Raw genomic sequence first — 12,984 nt, 5'->3', positions numbered from 1 at the left:
ATTCTACACCTTCATGTTCAATGATAATCGTAAGCTTCCAGTAAGGAGCTGACAATGTCTGCCGTATGAGGTCCAACCCATTTTTATTCTTCTATAAATTTCCTTCTCATGATCGGGGTTCTTTGTGGTTAATTGACTTAGGTAAATGTAGTCCTTCAGAGACTCTACAGGTTGACTGGCGATCCTGAACTCTTGTTCCTATGCCCGGTTATTGATCATTATCTTTGTCTTCTGGGTATTTATCTTCAACCCCACTCTTACACTCTCTAAACTAAGGTCGTCAACCATTTGTTGTAACTCGTCTGCAGTGTTGCTGTGTTATATTAGTGTCGCTTTTGTCGAAAGCTGGCGGCAAGAATGTAACCAAAATTCCTCAGGCAGCTGACTTTATATTCGATATGAATGATTCACGTAACCCTTTTCGAATTAGAAATGCATTGAGGCCAATGCGCAGTACAAGGAACGAGATAGATAACAGGTTATCCAGTCTGGGTGGTGCACAATTGGCTACACATTGGGTTTCAGGAAAATATTTAAAAGAGAGGTAAAAAAAAAACTGTTTCCGCCCGGGACCGAACCGGGGACCTTGCGCGTGTGAGGCGCACGTGATAACCACTACACCACGGAAACTGGCTGCCGGAACGGCGAGGTCTCGGCGAAGTTAGGACAAAGATCGACCTGGACCCTAGAGAAGGGTCCAGTCGTCCTCGTCTGTAGTGAATTTCTTATTTTACGCACATCCGGTACTTGAGACGCGACAAGCAAGTGAGTGAACACAAAAATGTACAGTAGCGTTGAGTACTTCCTTCAATCACATATGCTGGACCTTTCATTTGATAACGGACCATCACCTTCCAAAATTTTTGTTGCTCTTGTTCTTACCGCCATTTTAATTTCTTTCGTCGACGCGATCTATGTCCCACTTGATGTCCCTCTGCACCCTCGTGCAACTAACTAAACCAGCCTAATTATTTCTTTAAAATTAAAATACGCCGACAGTAAATAACATGCCCCGTTCTCGACGAGAAAAAGGGGGGAAATTGCGCATGGAAGCCGTATGACAACATCATCATCACCATCATCATTATCAGCCTATTTTAGCCTACTGCAGGACGAAGGGCTCTCCCTGCGATCTGCAATTACTCCTGTACTGCACCAAAATATTCCAACTAGCGCCTGCGAATTTCTTAATTGCATCACTATACCTAGTCTTCTGCCGTCCTCGACTGCGCTTCCCTTCTTTTGTTACCCATTATGTAACATTAATGGTCCAACAGTTATCTAATCTGCGCATTACATGAAATGCCCAGCTCCATTTTTTCCTCTTAATGTCAATTAGAATATCGGCTATACTTGTTTGCTCTCTGATTCAAACTGCTCTCTTTCTGTCTCTTACCGTTATGCTTAGGATTCTTCGTTCCATCACTCTTTGCGCGTTCCTTAACTTGTTCTCAAGCTTCTTTGTCAGTCTCCAAGTCTCTGCCCAATATGTCAGCACTGGTGAAATGCCCTGATTGTACACCTTCCTTTTCAATGATAATCGTAAGCTTCCAGTAAAAAGCTGACAATGTCTGCCGTATGAGCTCCAACCCATTTTTATTCTTCTGTGGATTTCCTTCTCATGATCAGGGTTCCTTGTGATTAATTGACCTACGTAAACGTACTCCTTCACAGACTTTAGAGGTTGACTGGCGATCCTGAACTCTTGTTCCTTTGCTCGGATATTGATGATTATCTTTGTCTTCTGCATATTAATCTCCAACCCCGCTCTTACACTGCGTCTGTTGAGGTCGTCAATCATTTGTTGTAACTCTTCTGCAGTGTTGCTATGTTATATTAGTATCGCTTTTGTCGAAAGCTGGCGGGAAGAATATAACCGAACTTCCTCAGGCAGCTGAATGTATATTCGAGATTAATGATTTATGTAATCATTTTCGAATTAGAAAGGGGTTTAGGCCGATAAGCAATACATGGAACGTGTTAGATAAAAGGGAAATGCGGGCAGGTTATCCAGTGATAGTGGTGCACGATTGGCTAACCTACACATGGGGTTTCAGGAAAATATTAGAAAAAAAAGTAAGAAAAAATACTGTTTCCGCCCGGGATCGAACCGGGGACCTTGCGCGTGTGAGGCGCACGTGATAACCACTACACCACGGAAACCGGCTGTTCGAGTGGCGAGGTCTCGGCGAGGTGAGGACTAAGATCGACCTGGACCCTAACGACGGGTCCAGTGTTCCTCGTCTGCAGTGAATTTATTTTACGCACATGCGGCACTTGAAACGCGACAAGCAAATTGGTAAACAAAAAAATTTGCAGTAGCGCTGAATACTTCATTCAATCATATATGCTGGACCATTCAAGTCATAACGTACCATCCCCTTCTAGATTATGTGTTGTCGTTGTTGTTCTTGCCGCCATTTTAATTTCTTTCGTCGACGCGCTATACGTCCCAATTGATGTGCCTCTACACTCTCATGCAACTAAACCAGCCTAATTAACTCTTCAAAAGTAAAATAAGCTGACAGAAAAAAAAAAAAAAACATGCGCCCCGTTTTCGCAGAGAGAAAGGGGGAAATTGCACATGTAAGCCGTATAACAAGAACAACAGCAACAACATGATCATTATTAGCCTATATTTGTCCACTGCAGGATGAAGGACCCTCCCTGCGATCTCCAATTACCCCTGTCCTGCACCAACACATTCCAACTAGCGCCTTCTAATTTCTTAAATTTCATCACCCCGCCTAGTCTTCTGCCGTCCTCGACTGCGCTTCCGTTCTCTTGGCACCCATTCTAGCACATTAATAAGGCCGAAAACTATGCAGAGAGTGCATTTGCGTGTGTGTTCGTTGGGGTGGGGTGAGCGTAGTGGTGACTTCCGCTTCAATAAGTTCACATAGACACAGGCTGGTACAAGGCTGGTGACACAGTCTGGTGTGTCATATATAGACACAGGCTGGTGCATCAACGAGCAGGCGTGCGTATATTTTTTCATTCACATATTTAGTTCGATTCCTGCAAATTATTAAGCTCAAGCTGCTTTCGTTTGGAGATGACACTACTGACGGCGATCAAAACATGAGAAAATAATTCGTAATTTCGCTGTACACGTTACAGAGGTGATAAGCATGTATAAAACATCGCAAATGCTGCGAAGGCTTCGCAGGAAGATCGGCTCCAGCATATCAGGTCCAACAGGTCCCTCATTTCTGCTGTGAACTTTACAAGGAGATTGGTACAGTCTTTATTGAGGGGACCTTCTGAAGGCCTGTGAGGGGATCGGGTGAAAATATGGCCACACTCCTCGTTTCCTGTAATTCTTGCTTGTTAACGACTTGTTGAAACAGCTGTTTTCTGTGCTTTATTGCGTTTAATTTGCCGAGTCCAAATTGCACGAATCAAATTGCAAAATTTGCAATTTGCGTTGCAGTCTTTGACTTCGGAACCTCCCTCGGCATATAACACCCCGTAATCCTACTAATCGTCACAACAAAACTGATTCTGATTTTGAAACCAACCACTGGTGAGACATGCCTGCAGGCCGTTCTAGCATTTGCAAGACTTCACAGAAGCTGCGAAAGCTAAGACGAGGCCTAATTTAAGAAATCTGTGCGTCCGGTTTACGGTGCATTTCACCCGTCCCGTCAGGAAATTTGTTCTTTATCAACTGTGCATTTGTCTAAAACGCACTAATACAATCACAAATACAAACTAAAAAAAAAAAAAAAAAGAGGAAAATGAAAAAAAACTGTTTCCGCCCGGGATCGAACCGGGGACCTTGCGCGTGTGAGGCGCACGTGATAACCACTACACCACGGAAACGGCTATGCCTACTGGGCTAAATAAAACTATTTTATCATTTGCGCGCGTTGAAAACGTGCTGTATTGCATTTTTGAAGTTTATGAGGGGAATCGCAGTTGTATGGTGTCTGAGAGTCAACAAAATCATGCGCCGAAGCTCAGCTTTAAACAAGGAAAACCGGAGAGGGAGGACAAGAGAGAAAGAGAGAGAAAGCTTGTGCACCCACAGGAATAGGCGCTGGCTGTTTCCGCTGCGGTCCAGAATATTGTTAAAAGTTGCTACTGTAAATGAAACAGACGCAGAAAATGTTTTTAAAGGCGGTCGCATTAAACGAAGGCTAGCAGTAACTCACCATTTGTACTAGAAAATACGACTAATTTCATGCGGGAACGAATTATGCACAATATCAGAACTAAAGACGCGCTGACCTCACTCAACTTTGTCACAGCACTGGCGGTGTGTAATGGAGGAAATATTCCTGTTTTACTTTGCAAACTAGGCAAGAGCTGACGACGTCATTTTTTTTGCCCCATCCGACAGGCACGTATTGCAGCGTTCTGACGTGCACGACCTTCTGAACTTTTTCCAGCGAGAAAGTACGGGGCGCCATCTATTGGACATAAAAAAAGACGCTTTGAATTATGGTTTGGATAAATGTCGCCACGCGGCGACACTTGCCAACAGATCGCGGTCGTTTCTTCCGCATCCTCCCGGATGCTCCGTCACGCCGCATCCCGGCGTCCGGAGTATCCCGGCGGAGAAAGTCAAAAAAGAACCACACAGCGCTCTCCCCGTGGACGTGGAAGATGTCCTGAGCGACGGCCGGCTGAAACGTGAGCGCATAGTACCTTTCTTTCTCTTTGCTTTTATCCTCTCGTCTTGCAGCTTCCTCCGGACTGGCTGTCCGCGGCGTTTTACGAAGAATCTTCATGTCGCTGCGCGCAAGGCGGCATCGCGGGCATCTTCGACGAGAAGTTGTAGTTTGAAGAGGGGAGCAGCGATTAGGCAGGCGGTGCGGCCCCGGTCTCTCTTGGGCCGCGCGCGGCGCTCTGAACAGCGGACGAAACGAGGTTGCAAGTGGGGCTCGGCGCCGTCGCCAATGGCTCGTTGCAGGCAGTTTCCGGCGCTATCACGGGTGCCTCCTCTTTGCAACGACTCTCGGCGCTCTGCTTCTGGAGGTTGCACGTGCGGTTAGTTGCGCTCGCGCTAGTTACGGGTATGTTACGATTATTGTTCAAGGGTGGATAGAGGAGCTCGGCAGTTTCCTGTTCACTTCAACGTATACGCACTCTTGGATCTTTCTTCACCGTCTATATTGACGCCAACAAAACCCTACGGGACGCTGCTGTGAAAAAAAGAAAGAAAAAGGAAAGAAAATATTTGGTATGTGGCCTCAGTAGTGCAACCTAGCTTTGACAGGTGCAGCTGCATACCCCCTTGTGTACGTGTTCACTGCAGTGCATCGCTTCGATTCAGTAAAGCCATGAATCAACGTTTGCTTGCACTGCGTGAAAAAATTCGGTTTGATTACAAATTTATTTATTCGTTTTGGATAGGATAGGAATAAACTTTATTTTTCCAACGGTTATTGCTGTTGGTGCCCGGTGCTAGTATTCGCATTTCTTTCTCTTTCTTTTACATTGTGGAAAAGCGATTTGCAGCAGGCTTTCCCTGAAGAAATCGAGTTGAGCAGCTTTGCAGAAGCAATTTTCAGCAGTCGGTTCTCGGTACCCTTCGAATGTGTAAAGCCACTGCACGTACAAATTTTCTTTAAAATTTGTAAAGGCCCTTGTCAGTGGAGAGTACTTACTCTCAAAGAAGTAACTGATCCGCTATACACAATACAGTATTGCCTCCGATGTGTGCATGATCACATCACGCTACAAACGCAATGCTGTCCACAAACGTTCCATCCTTGAGCCAGGCGTAATCGTGAATGTCATGTAATTATGAAACGTCATTATACTGCCGCTCCACGGTAGGTTTTACCAACTATCTCAGCTTTCTTGCTTGGAGACCATGCATGGCACACCGATGGGTTTAGCCAATGCGCGAACGAATATACTGGTACATTGAATTCGTAATTCAAGGCAACCACCCTATTCTCTTTCCCTGAACATGACTTTCTATGGAAACAGCCATTGGCCATTTTACGATCTTGAATGACGCTTTAGTGCGGTATTCACTGTCAAATGTTTCCATCCTTGATAACGTAAGGTCGAATGAGAAGCATGATCGTAGCGTCCCCGAGAGAAATGAGTTATTTGCTTGCACTTGACGCGAGGAACGCAGGTCCGAGCAGGATGCGCTGCGCATGGGCGAAAAGGCGCAGGCGAATATGGGCGAAAAGATACGCTTTAAACGCAACAGAGATAACACTAAACATATATATTCTCGTGCAGAAGTTATCAAAGCAGGTCGTTTTGTTACCCCAAGAAGTGAATAAAGATGTACTATTCTGAGTGTAACAGCTGCTTCAAACAAGGATAGTAGTCTGCTTATTAAAACGAATAAATAAAGAAAAAATTCACCGGCGATTACGATACTCCCTATATTGAGAAATTTTACCTCAGCTCTATGCGTGATTTCATTTCGCGTGTCAATATTTTGTATTATGATTATATAGGTAAACGGTTTATAACAGGAACAGAACGCTGCGAGTAGCGTGGCTTGCGCTGACAATCTGTCTCGTGCGTCACATTGCAAACGGAGCGAAGTGTGGCGTGACTGCCTCGGTAATCGGGAAATTGCGAAAGGCAGCGCATGGGTGAGGCGTTGGTGCGATTCACAGCAGCCGCCGCAGACAGACCTCCGTTCATGCAGCGCTTTGTTTCCATACAGACGACGCGCGCTACGCCGGCGCCATATCGTAGCCATCGTCGCCGCACAGCCCGTCTTGCGCAGCACTACGCTTTTCTTCTACCTATCTCGTTCCACCAACGACGAGAGCGGCCCTCCTTCGTCGTGGGGAAATCCTGGTACCAGCGTCAGCGTCCCCGACACCCAAGGGGGCCTCACATCGAGCCTTTCTCGTAGCCGCTCGCCATCGCTCCTTGCAGGAGCAGTGATCCCCGTCACACACGCTGGTACCGTGGACTGACTTCAGCAGCTGACGCCGGTGAAGAGCGTAGCCCTCCCCACCTCACGCCAACCTAGCTCCCTCTCGGAAACTCAGATGAGATCGCCCACGCGGCTGCTGATGCCATGGCCGCCGGCAACTCAGCGCATGCGCAGGTCTTCTCTCCACTCCTCCTCCGCTTTCCGCCTCATGTGAGGCGCAAATGCTTTCAGTACAGCCACCTGCTCCACTTTCCTCTTCGCCCGCTCTTCTTTCATCTCCCACTGCGTTCCGCGTTCGCTTTCATCTTTCGCTGTGCTCGTTCGCTCGGTTACGAGGTACGACTACGCCGAGGCAGCCGACACTCAACGCAGGAGCTGGCGCCTAAGAGCTGCGCTCTAAAACGAAGGCAATGATTTCTGGCCGTACTGTTGTTGACCTCAGCTTCACAAGATGTCACCACCAGCGTTGCTGCTCGCGTGTACCTCTCGGGTATCCTAGCATTCTGTAAACAGTAGTATGTATACGCACAAGGCAAACCTTTCTATTTCCGTCATACAACCTAGAAGCACAATGTTTTCTACATACTAGGAAACTATGCCTATTCATCACATTCCAACGCACGTCAATCCTTCCACCAGCACGTCGACGGCACGTTGAAGACAACAGGGAGAACTATGACAAAAACAAAAATAGATAACGGCGTCAAATTAACCCATCAGCGCCCAGCGTACTTTTAAAAGTACAGTGCCATTTTCATTTGTAAATAATTAAAGAGAAAACAGACAATGTTCCTTGAAATGCCATTTTGCTAAGAAGGGTCCTGCGAAGACAACCGCATTGTAGTTTTTTGCGAGCTGCTCATAGTGTTTGATCTATTCATCTCCAAACTTGGTAAAGTGCTGAACATAGCAGGTGCTGCTCTACATGCAGCTCCTTTATTTTTGTCAAGCATAGCATACACTTCTCGAAGCTGAAGTCTTTGGATAAGTTTTAGAAAAGAAGGGTGTAAACGATTAACGCATGGCATTCCATATAGACTACATATTTGTACCGTCGCAAGAAAATGAATGCAGGTGTATGCTGTAAACTAAGCTGGGCTAGAGGGGTGTGCTTGATCTCGAAGCACACACAATCGTTTTTTATTACCTGTAGTTCGTCAAGATATTTTTTTATTATTACCAGAACTTCAGAGGCTGTTGCAGGAAAGAAATGCATTTAGAATTACATCAACGTTTCTAATATTCCTCCGGGTTCCTTTCTTGATGCCGACAAGTATGACGATATACTCTTGTCTTCTCAATCAATAAAACAGCGAGCAGTGTTAGAGCAAATTTAGATAAATAGAAACCATTTAGATATCATATGAAGAATATTTAAAAAGAAAGATGATCCATGCATCCTTTATTGCAAATTGGAAAATCAGTGAGAGGGAACAGAAAACAACAAAGACTATGTATATTCCTATGCCAGTCGAGATGAGTTATGCGATAAAAGTAGGGCAATCCAGATTGGTGAACCAGACGTAGACCACACCTTTTTAAATGACAGAAAATTGTAACGAAAATGCCGCCTAGCAATTGTACAACAGGATTGTAATGCAAGAACCGAATGCCAGTGGAGGTGTCACCAGTCTCTTGAATGTTTCGATTACCACTGAACCAAATGCTGAATGCTTTAGTTTTGAATGTTTTGAATGCCTGTATTCATCGTCAATGGTCGCGTCCAGATCTGCGTCAATAATACAGAGTTTTAGTATAGGGGCCCCAAATGTTTGGGGCCCCAAAGAGACAGCGTCGAAGCCGCTGCACATGCGCGAGAGGCAAACTGCGTCTCGGTTTTGCGTCGGGCACGCTATGTCACTGATTTAGTGGGAGCCCAAAAAGCTGCCCCAAAAGATTTGCGTAACCAAACATGGTGGCACCCATCGAAGCAACAGCTCTAACCTAGCACCAAACTGAGCTCGATTCGTGGTAACGCGTGAAGTTCGCAAGCTAGGAGAAGTGACTGCGCTTATCGCTTTCTCTCAACTAGCGTGGGTTATGAAGATTGATTCATTAGACGCCGCTGATTCCGAATTAGATTGTGGATCTTATGGCTCGTAGGCCTAACAGAGCTTAGCTTGGCTGGTGAAGGCACGTAATGTTGGTTACTCAAAACTAAGTGCAACTAATTGTTTGCTGCTAATAGAATAACCTCTAAATTGTAATTGAACTCTAAAATACGACACTGAAAATTACTATTTTTATCATAAAATGGTACATTTTATTACTTTATTTCTAATAGCTTTTCTTCGCCATAGTGGTGCTATCAGCGCAAGACGCTATTCACAAAGGCAAGGCCCTATTCTAAAACTCTTCACTCTTGCGTGCCCCAACGCTAAAACCCGCAAAGGTCTTTGGGGCCCCGAATTATATTGGGGCCCCTATTCTAATACTCTCTAATATGTTTATGTTGTGAGCGCCTCTGGAAGCAACAGCAAAGAGCCCTTCCTTGTGACTTGATGAAGTCATATGTTACACACTTGGTAAGTAAAAACACCTCCATGACCAACAATATTTCCCACTGAAATGCTAATTTTGCTACCAGAAGGTTATGCAGGCTTGCGCAAAATTTTGTTTGACTCTTCGCTGCAAGCCTTTTTATTTTTGGAAGCTCCAAGATATAGCATACATCATTCGTGACCTATAGTATACATCAGGTTTTGCTCCCGTAAAGGTCCAGCGTACTTTATGAAGTAGACTATCGTAGCGTTTCAAAGAATAAAACGCCATTCACAAAACTTTCGTAATGTATTTACAGTGTGAAAAGATAGTCTGACACGAAAAAAACAACAAAATGTAACTGGTAGATTTATCTTGGGACTTAATGGATAAACGACTTACATAAGAGATCACGTGGTTCCAGAGAGCTGCAAAGTTGAGCGGGCAAAAAAAAAAAAAAAATGCGAGACGCTTTGCTAAATTTACGTTTCATTCCATTGCGTAACCACTGTGAAGTTTGTCGAAATGCCAAGGTTGTGCCATCGCTTCAAAAAATGCGCTGAAACGCTCAGCTCGGTGCAACATGCAGCTTATGGTTATTGGCGTTATAAAGATGGACGCATTATGTAATGTTTCACGTATACTTAGGCGGTCCGTGAAACCAGTTGTACTAACTGAAACACAGGAGGTAGCATGAAGGTCTATCACTACATCAGTCGTTAACCGCAGTGGCTTGTGATATGATAGCTTCTATGATGCATGGACTTTTACGGTAAACCACACTCCTCTTCTGCCTTTTATATATGTGCCTCGGTAGTTCTACATTAGTAGTACTTTTTCATGGCATTGCACGTTTCTAAAGACATGACATTATCGTACATCCTACAACCACTCTATACCTCACCATATCCGGCATGTGGCTACTTGACGATGACTACTACAGCGTAATTACTTAACTTACCCTGCACCCTGTCCGGATACATACTTATGTTGGCGGGAAGCCCTAGAATAATGCGGTGTAGCTCCATTATGTTTATATTATAATATGATTTATCTGTGAGCGAAGTGGCATCGTTGAGGAGGTGCAGTTATTTGTAAGTATACATTTAATTTAGTTGAAAGGAGCGATGAACCTACGGAACTTAATATTCAATACGCTATCCTGCTACACTGCAGCACGAGACAAAGGTTTTATACGTTGGTGTCAACAAGAGCCATCAGAGACAGCACTACGAAAAAAAAAAACATACTAAGCGCCAGAATATCACAAACAATAATTCAGCAAACTTTCTCTGTTATGTCTTTATTCTTGCACGAATGTGTTAGGCATCGGTAACGCATACCTCGTCGACAAGCTTTTTTTTTATTATTATTATTAACGGCCGCACAGCGGTATCACTGCACAATGTATTAGACACTGCTGCGGAACAGTTAGCAATGACCTATGTATACCGTTCGGCTCTTGTAACGGTACCACAATATAGCATGTTTCCTAAGATGCTGTTGCAGTAAACCGAATAGATCAAGCAGGAACACACAGTATGACGACCCGTAGTTATTGGCGTTCGTTATGCTTGCCATGAGGGTATGTTACTCAAGTTCAGTTTACGCTAAGCGCTTTTTATCTGCGTCTCGTTCTTCAGGACTCAAAAAGTTAATCTGCCTCCCCGAAGTCGCATGTACGCTCACAATTCCAGAGTGCGAAGTAATTTACGGCTCTTCGCACTTACATACGCGCTGCCCAGGATGTGATGCATCAGCTTTCATTAGGGAGACGGCAGGAAACTCGTTTGGGAAGGTGCTCTGCCGTAGGCGTCATGCTAATTCACAAATGACTTATGCTACATGACAACCTCCCTGCGTAAGTGAGCGAGTAATTAGCAGAGCGCGCCTTATAGCCATACAGTTCCATCCCTCGCGCGCGAAAATGAGCAGCAATGAACAAAGTATAAACCACATGCAAGCGTCCTTGCGCGCAACGGCGACAAGCGACGTGATGGAGATGGCTGTCGCGTTCGCTCGTCGCCTACAAGTCGTACCCCATGAGAGCGATGACTTCGAGCGACGTCTCCCCCAGTGTTGCCGGTATTAGGGCGGCAGTATAGGTGCCGAGACTAGCGTTATGCGTGCTTTATTAAGTTAAGTAGATGTGTTTCACTGTAAAGAGCAGCATAAAATATTTCTGAAGGCCTCCCAGTAGGTTCTTATCCTTGCACTATGAAAATTCAATCGTTTGCTCATTCTGTGCCACAATAGGTAGTACTTGAGTGATGCACATCCAGTTGCGGCTTCGCGCCATTGGCTAGTCGCTCATAGCACTTCGACGAGCGACGAATTCTAGATTTGCAGAACCGAGCGATCGCGCGACAAGACCGAACGATCTGTTCAAGCGACGGCTCGATCCGTCGCTCGAAGCCTTTGCTCGTCGCTGTCGCGCTCAAAATCGCGCTCATGGGGTTTAGCCTTAAACCACATGCAAGCGTTCTTGCGCCCGATGGCGACAAGCGACGCGATGGAGATGGCGGTCGCGTACGGGCATCGCCTACAAGTCCTGTAGGCGATGCGGCCGACGAATTTGAGCGACGTCTCCCTGGTGTTGCCGGCATGAGGGCAGCCAATACGCATCAAAACTGGAGTAACGCTGCTTTGTTAATGTATATTGGTGTGTTTCATTGTAAAGAGGAGCATAAGATACTTCTGAAGGTGTTGTAGTATATTCTTATCGCCAGCGAGGATCGGAAGATGCAACTAGCGCTCCTCGACCAGGCACGGCGGACCGCTCAAACCAGTGGAGCACTGGACCAGGGGCTCCACCCACTCGCTTTCTTCACCTATATTCTTTTTTAGTAAACGTTTTGATATATATATATATATATATATATATATATATATATATATATATATATATATATATATATATCCTTGCACGTGTCGAAATTTAGTCGTTTGCTCGTTCCGTGCGACAATCGACGATAGTACTTGATTGAAGTACATTCAGTTCCGGCTTCGCACTATTGGCTAGTCGCTCATGGCACTTCCTGGCGACGAGCGACGAATTCTAGATTTCCATAACCGAGTGATCGAACGACGAGAACGACCGATAAGAACGAGCGATCTGTTTGCGCGACGGCCCGTTTCGTCGATCTATCTATCTATCTATCTATCTATCTATCTATCTATCTATCTATCTATCTATCTATCTATCTATCTATCTATCTATCTATCTATCTATCTATCTATCTATCTATCTATCTATCTATCTATCTATCTATCTATCTATCTATCTATCTATCTATCTATCTATCTATCTATCTATCTATCTATCTATCTATCTATCTATCTATCTATCTATCTATCTATCTATCTATCTATCTATCTATCTATCTATCTATCTATCTATCTATCTATCTATCTATCTATCTATCTATCTATCTATCTATCTATCTATCTATCTATCTATCTATCTATCTATCTATCTATCTATCTATCTATCTATCTATCTATCTATCTATCTATCTATCTATCTATCTATCTATCTATCTATCTATCTATCTATCTATCTATCTATCTATCTATCTATCTATCTATCTATCTATCTATCTATCTATCTATCTATCTATCTATCTATCTATCTATCT

General features: G+C 44.5%; 1 protein-coding gene and 3 non-coding genes across 6 annotated transcripts in view; 1 reads left to right on the top strand and 3 right to left on the bottom strand.

The window, feature by feature from the left end:
- Positions 1-557: 557 nt before the first annotated feature.
- On the bottom strand, positions 558-630 carry TRNAV-CAC (transfer RNA valine (anticodon CAC)). The gene has a single exon. It is a non-coding gene; the product is annotated as a tRNA-Val (tRNA).
- Positions 631-2,090: 1,460 nt separating this feature from the next.
- TRNAV-CAC (transfer RNA valine (anticodon CAC)) lies at positions 2,091-2,163 on the bottom strand. Its single transcript has one exon. It is a non-coding gene; the product is annotated as a tRNA-Val (tRNA).
- A 1,589-nt stretch (positions 2,164-3,752) lies between these two features.
- TRNAV-CAC (transfer RNA valine (anticodon CAC)) lies at positions 3,753-3,825 on the bottom strand. Its single transcript has one exon. It is a non-coding gene; the product is annotated as a tRNA-Val (tRNA).
- A 720-nt stretch (positions 3,826-4,545) lies between these two features.
- The window catches only part of Nmdar1 (NMDA receptor 1), a 156,058-nt gene continuing 147,619 nt past the window's right edge, over positions 4,546-12,984 (top strand). For all 3 annotated transcript variants that reach the window (XR_008615117.2, XM_050192426.3, XM_050192424.3), the window contains exon 1: positions 4,546-4,638. The gene's annotated coding sequence lies outside the window, so the exon portion shown is untranslated. The remainder of the gene's footprint in view (positions 4,639-12,984) is intronic.

Source organism: Dermacentor andersoni, chromosome 10 (genome assembly GCF_023375885.2).
Source record: "Dermacentor andersoni chromosome 10, qqDerAnde1_hic_scaffold, whole genome shotgun sequence".
NCBI lineage: Eukaryota > Metazoa > Arthropoda > Arachnida > Ixodida > Ixodidae > Dermacentor > Dermacentor andersoni.
This window is presented reverse-complemented; position numbering and strand designations above follow the sequence as displayed.